General features: G+C 38.7%; 1 pseudogene; it reads right to left on the bottom strand.

Moving 5' to 3' along the window:
* Window positions 1-4,678: 4,678 nt before the first annotated feature.
* LOC125112164 (acyl-CoA-binding domain-containing protein 5-like) lies at window positions 4,679-5,760 on the bottom strand (annotated as a pseudogene).
* Window positions 5,761-6,801: the final 1,041 nt, after the last annotated feature.

Raw genomic sequence — 6,801 nt, 5'->3', positions numbered from 1 at the left:
CTGGTGTAGGCCGGCAGCTACAGCTCCGATTCTACCCCTAGCCTGGAAACCTCCATATGCCGTGGGATCGGGCTAAGAAATGGCAAAAAAAAAAAAAAAAAAAAAAAAGAATGGATAGGCAATGTGGTCCTGCTGCATAGCCAGGGAACTGTGTCCAATCACTTGTAATGGGACATGATGAAAGGTAATATGAGAAAAATAATGTATATATATGTATGACTGGGTCACTTTGCTATACAGCAGAAATTGACAGAACAATGTAAATCAACTACAGTAGAAAAAATTTTTTTAAAGTGGAGGCTTTGAGAGAATGAGGTATCCTCGAAGTTGAAGGGAGCCATCCAAATGTTGAGGAAACAAAATGGTGCTGCTATGATGACTGGTCGCAAGATCTCAGGCATTTGGAGTTCCCTCACCTGAATTTCAGGCCTTTTCTAGTCTGCCAGATCTCTCAGCTCTTCCATAAATAGCTTGAGACTTCCAGGACATGCCGCTATTTCCCCTGCCCATGCTAGCAGGTGTATGGACCTCTGTAAGTGCACCTTCAACCTCTGCTGCTCAATCTCCTCCTCCAGCCTCAGACATCAAAGCCCTGGAGCAGCTAGCTTCCTGTAAAGCTTCTCTAAGGGACCCGTGTTCCTCTTCACTGATTTCTTTGAATTTCCTCTAAATCTATTTGAGTTTTCTAGGTAAGACAGGATCTAAATTTTTGTTATGCCCCTCTCATCCACTTCTTGACAGCTAGCTGAAATTTTATCACTTTTCTTTTTCCTGTTTTTTTTTTTTTTGTCTTTTTGCCTTTTCTAGGGCCGATCCTGCGGCATATGGAGGTTCCCAGGCTTAGGGGTAGAATTGGAGCTATAGCTGCTGGCCTATACCACAACTCGGGATCCGAGCCATGTCTGCGACCTACACCACAGCTCATGGCAACGCCGGATCCTTAACTCACTGAGCAAGGCCAGGGATGGAACCTGAAACCTCATGGTTCCTAGTCAGATTTGTTAACCACTGAGCCACCACGGGAACTCCTATCACTTTTCCTAATGGTGAGAAAGGTGTCCCCACGTTAAAGAGTTAATTCTTCCCATTTTAGAATTTAGAGTATAAGTCACAGATTTTCAAGGGATAAATTGTTACTCATTAATAGGGTATATAATATTTTAAAAAATTAAACAGAAGCGAACTGAATAGAAAATACTACTCTATCACATAATAAGAGTAAATATTGTTTTGTGAAATTTCTCTTTTACTTCTCTGTGTGTATGTTTGTGTGTGTGTTGTATATTGGATCAAAATGTAATAGATATTTACTTCTGTGAGTTATTATCCAAAAAATTTGAAAGACTCTAGTATAAACTATGCTCATTTCTCCAAACTCTGACTTTGGGGAAACTAAAATATTTTTTGCCTTCGAATTGTGTGGTTCTAGCAAATCAAGGTGGTTCTAGCAAATCAAGTGCTTTACCTTATTATTAGCCTTTGACATAAATTTGTGGAAATAAGTATTAGTGCTTTATTCTAGTTCCTATCACATCTTCCTCCAAGGCAATGAATAGCACTGGAAAATTGGGTAAAGATGCTTGAGATGAGAAGAAAAAGAAGAAAAAAAGAAACTTGGGACCGAAGTCTTCATAAATTTTCCAGTTAAATGGTCTCAGAAGGCATACCAACAATTAACTCTTCAAGTAGGTGGAAATAAAAGGATTCACACGGTTTTGTATAAATGAAACCATGATCCTTTTATGCAGTACTACATCTACCTATGTCTAATATTTATTGATCATCTAACAGGTGCCAGGGATAAGAACACAGTTATAGATATGAAATTTCTACTCACATCCTAACTGGGTAGAGAGACATAATAATTAATAATTCAGTACATGCTAGTAATGTAATTCAGTACAAAGAGATAAAGATCCATAGAGGAAGAATGTCAATTTTCAGAAGTTCAGAAAGGCTACTACTCCATTTAAATTCTGAAAATAAAATGTTTCCCAGGTAAAGAATGAGGATGGGTATGCCATGCAGAAGGAATAGTAAACATGGGAAAAGTACACAAATGCACAGTGCATTAGAATTACTAAACAGAAGGTACAGGGCAGAAATGCAACCAGATGAGGCTGAAACAAAGACTGAGGACAGACTGAAAAATGGGAGGTTCTTAAAACCATTCTGGCAATCATATACATTGTTAATTTTATTGTTATGGACCATCTTTGGGAACTTGTACTTAACTTTTGTAGGCAGATGGATGCCAGGAAGTTTTGTTTAATTGTGTGTGTGTGTGTGTGTGTTTAATTTTTACTTTTTATGAAAGTACAGTTGATTTATAATGTTGGGCCAATTTCTGAAGTACAGTTATAAACATATGCACATACACATATATGTATACATTGTTTTTTTGTATTCTTTTCCATCATGGTCTATCCCAGGAGACTGGATACTGTTCCCTGTGCTATATAGTAGGACCTCCTTGCTTATCCATTCTAAATGTAATAGTTTGCATCTACTAACCCCAAACTCCCAGTCCATTCCATTCCTTCTCCCTCCCCCTTGGCAACCACATGTCAGTGAGTCTGTTTCTGCCTTGTAGATAGGTTCATCTGTGCCATTTTTTTTAGATTCTACATACAAGTGGTATCATATGGTATTTGTCTTTCTCTTTCTGACTTAGTATGATAATCTCTAGCTATATCCATGTTGCTGCAAATGGCACTATTTCATTCTTTTTTTTTTACATTCTTAATTTGCATCTTATTTATTTATGTATTAAGAGAAAAGCCACCGTTTTCTGATACCATATTGACAGCTAAGTTTTGAAAACAACCCCAACCCTCAGGTCTAAATTTTATTTTTACATATAATTCAGTTACTTGCTTCACTCTGTTCCCTTAAAGAGAGGACAGCTTTTAAAAAGCAAATATTAGTAGATTCCTTTAGACAGATACATTTTAATCAAGATTGGATTTTAAAAAAATCCAGTTACAGGAGTTCCCGTCGTGGCGCAGTGGTTAACGAATCCGACTAGGAACCATGAGGTTGCAGGTTCAATCCCTGACCTTGCTCAGTGGATTAACGATCCGGCGTCGCCGTGAGCTGTGGTGTAGGTTGCAGATGTGGCTCGGATCCTGCGTTGCCGTGGCTTTGGCGTAGGCTGGCAGCTATAGTTCTGATTTGACCCCTAGCCTGGGAACCTCCATATGCCGTGGGAGTGGCCCAAGATATAGCAAAAAGACAAAAAAAAAAAAAAAATCCAGTTACATGTAAGAGAAAAAAAAGGAAAAAGAGTCTTCTGCAAATTGAATTCTTACACTTTTTTCTTCGGGTAAACAAAGGACCACCCTTTATACTGGGGATGGAGTACGTTCTTACTGAAAATACTCTGAACACATGATGCTAAACCCAACATCATACCAAGGATATTTAAAAATTGTTTGATACCTAGCCTTTGAATCAGAGGAATCTTTAAGGTACAGGTACATTTACATGAGCAGGGTGTTTTAAAAGGTAGACAGGAAGAATAATTCCCAACAAAGCCTTCAAGTACCCAAATTACAGTGTTCTTAGTCTAAATGTGCAAGGTAGGAGAGAGATACTTATGTTTACATTAGTTGGGTATGTCTTATTCATATGGAAGCATATGCTGGCTAGCTTACACATCCCTCCAAGACCTCTGTGAAATTAGTATATCTCAAATATTATACCTGAAGAAAGACTGAGGCACTAAGAGGTTAAGAGTCCAGTCTATGTGGTTTACCAGTTGCAGAAAAGTGATTTTTGTGTGTTTCCTTTTTGATCTTTGTAAAAACAGTATAAATAAGTTTTTCATTTTATGTTTCAAAGCACCCTATGAAGCAGAAACAAGATATCCTCAGTTAAAGAAAAACAAAAGAATCTATGTGTATGATTGATTACAAAGGAATCCATGCGTATGATTGAGTATAAATGTTATTAATAATCTGTAGGTTCAGAATACACTGTCAAATCTACTTTAAGCCATTCTTCTTCATTTCCCTTAGCAGGTTATGTCTATTCTGTGAATCATTTGTAAAAACTAAGCCTGGGATGCAGGGCTCTCCTTTGCCGTAATGATGCATGAACACTAAATTAAGGGTTATGAATGCCCAGGAAAGATTCTGAGCAGCCCACAAGTGAACGTGGAAAAGATTCTTTTAGCTGTTTTTTGCTCCTTGGCATGGCGATTCAGTGACTAAGGAAGAAAGCTGATTTAATCTCATCTGAAATTCACTCCTGGTTTGCAATATTTCTCATATTTAGAAAATTTAAAATGCTCAGTTATAAATCTGTTCTCATTATCACAACTGTACCTTGGAAAAGCAGCTTATATTTTTCTATGGGAGATAATCAGGTAAACATGTTACCAAACAATAATTAATAATTTAATGTCCTTCAAGTTCAAGGGTAGGGTAAATCTTCACATGCTATGTATAACCTAGTTGAGATTGATTATTCAAGTATCAGCAACATTAGTCCTTAAAATGCTATCATTTGTGTAGTGCAAAAAAATATGTATGTATATATGTACACAAACCAAACTACTGGACAACAAAAAGAAGTATAATCATCACAAACTAGGATTTTCGTGTGAGCTCCACAATCCATTTCATCCTGAGGTCATCCAAACCCAGGAGTCTTCTTCAGTAAAATATCATTTTCTTCAATTCAGTTTTCTTCTTCTTTGATAGTATAAATGCACCAACCACTGGGCAATAAAAGGCCATATGATAGCAAAAACTAATGCACCAGGAGACATCTTCAAGGGCCACCAAGATAGTCTCGGTAAAGGGAACTGACTACTGGTCTGTAACGCTGATGATTTTGCCTGCGAAGTTGTCAGCATCTCTAGCTTGTGGAGTCTCTGGAGGACGTTCTGCATGTCCTCCTGCAGACACAAGAGAACGAGAACCATCTGCTCATTGAGGCTGCCCCTCAACCCTCTGTCTGAACCCCAGCGTCCCCATCACCTCCACTTCTCACTTGTCGACCCTTGCTTCCTTTGCTCAAATGTTGCATCCTGTGCCCTCTCCCTCTTCTGACATTAGGGAATTCCTCACTTTCTCCAGCCCATTTCTCTCAGTGCAGTGCTTGCTATTACTCCCGCCATCGTCTCCTCCACGCTTTTCTTCACTTTTTCCTTCGACTCCTTCCGCCTTCATATCCCCAATGCTGCCATTTCCAGAAGATACTTGAACATCTTCAGGAAAACCAGAGCTTTCCAAGGGCTGACTGGGATTACCGGCCAAATAATAACAAAAAATGGTCCGTTGTTCGACATAAAGCTAACTAAAGACTCTTCTTGTCCAAATTGTTCCATGGAATCACAATAAACTTCACTGTCTGAATCACTAGTCAGATGCTGAATTGCTGAAACATCCTCAACATGATCATCATTTATCTCTTGAGGGAGGCAGACAGTAGTTTTTCCAGTTGGCTCCAAGTTTTGATCTACAGGTTTTACTTCCTCAGTGCCTCTGCTATTCAGGGAGGAACTGGCATGAATGTCGATCTATAAACCCTAAACAAGCTGTCTTTATCATAGCCATTATTGACAACAACTTCCAAATTCTCATGGTCTGCAGATTTCTTCATCATTTTCTTTTCATTATCACTTTGTTCTTCTCCTTTCACTTCGTCATGGGCCTCTTCTTCCTCAGATTCAGCTCCACTATCACTGCTTTCAGCTTTCCCATGAACAGTTTTGGCATTTGGAATAGAAATTAGAACATCACCATATTTCATTCTTTTTGGTGACTGAGTTGTATTCTATTGTATATATGTACTGCATCCTCTTAATCCATTCTTCTGTTGATGGACATTTATGTTGTTTCCATGTTCTGGCTATTGTGAATAGTGCTTCTATGAACATGGGGGTGCATGTACCTTTTTGATTATAGTTTCAATGCATTTTAAAAAGATACATGCAGTGGAGAAATATTGCAATGTGAAGGAAATTGATAGAATCTGAAAAGAACATGGTGACCAACTGGAGTAAAAGAGAAAAGAGCATTCCCAATTTTCTTAGCTCAGGTAAATGTGTGGCCTGAGATGAGGCCCATAAGAGAATGGGCCAACTTGAGAATCACGGGATTCTAAGTGTAATTTGGCATAAGAATAAAATTAGGGGAAGAAATCATAATCATGTACAGTAAAAGGGAATTTAGTGCGAGCTTCCTGGAAAGGAGCACTGACAAATCACTAAGACATTCCTTCTCATGGGTTTGGTGAGATTTTTTTGGTTGCCTCAGAATGGGGCAGAGTGGGAGAATATATAACCTGGATATAATACTAGGGTGAGGCCTGTGCTGAGGTGATAAACACAGTGGAAGGCTGAGGAAGTTTGTGGCACCTGAGACAATAAGTAGCTGGTAGTAGAACAAATCCCTGCTAATGAGAAAATCTATTGTGAGGTGAGAAAAGTGTCCTATGGGCAACCAAACAATGATATAAAATTCAGAGAAGGGTAATATTTGTGTATCTCGGCAGGCAGACGACTGTTTCAAAGGATGTCCTTCAGCAGGTGACCTATTTACTGGGTGGAGTCTTGGGAGAGAATTCTAGTGCCTGAAGGGGAAACTAATAAGGCAAGGGACTACAGCTCTATGGGAAATGGAATAGTATGTTGGTATTAAGTGGGGACCTAGGTAGGGAAACAAAAATGAGAATCGAAGAGTGAGGCTCTTGGTAGACTTTGGAAAGTAAATCTTGAAACCAAGGTGGAAATCTATTATCAGCTGATCAAGAAGATCATAAATTTGCTGGTAGAAAACTGAATTCAAAGGT

The sequence above is a fragment of the Phacochoerus africanus genome, chromosome 11 (assembly GCF_016906955.1).
Source record: "Phacochoerus africanus isolate WHEZ1 chromosome 11, ROS_Pafr_v1, whole genome shotgun sequence".
Classification (NCBI taxonomy): domain Eukaryota; kingdom Metazoa; phylum Chordata; class Mammalia; order Artiodactyla; family Suidae; genus Phacochoerus; species Phacochoerus africanus.
The sequence above is the reverse complement of the archived record's forward strand: the minus strand, read 5'-3'. Positions and strand labels throughout refer to the sequence as shown.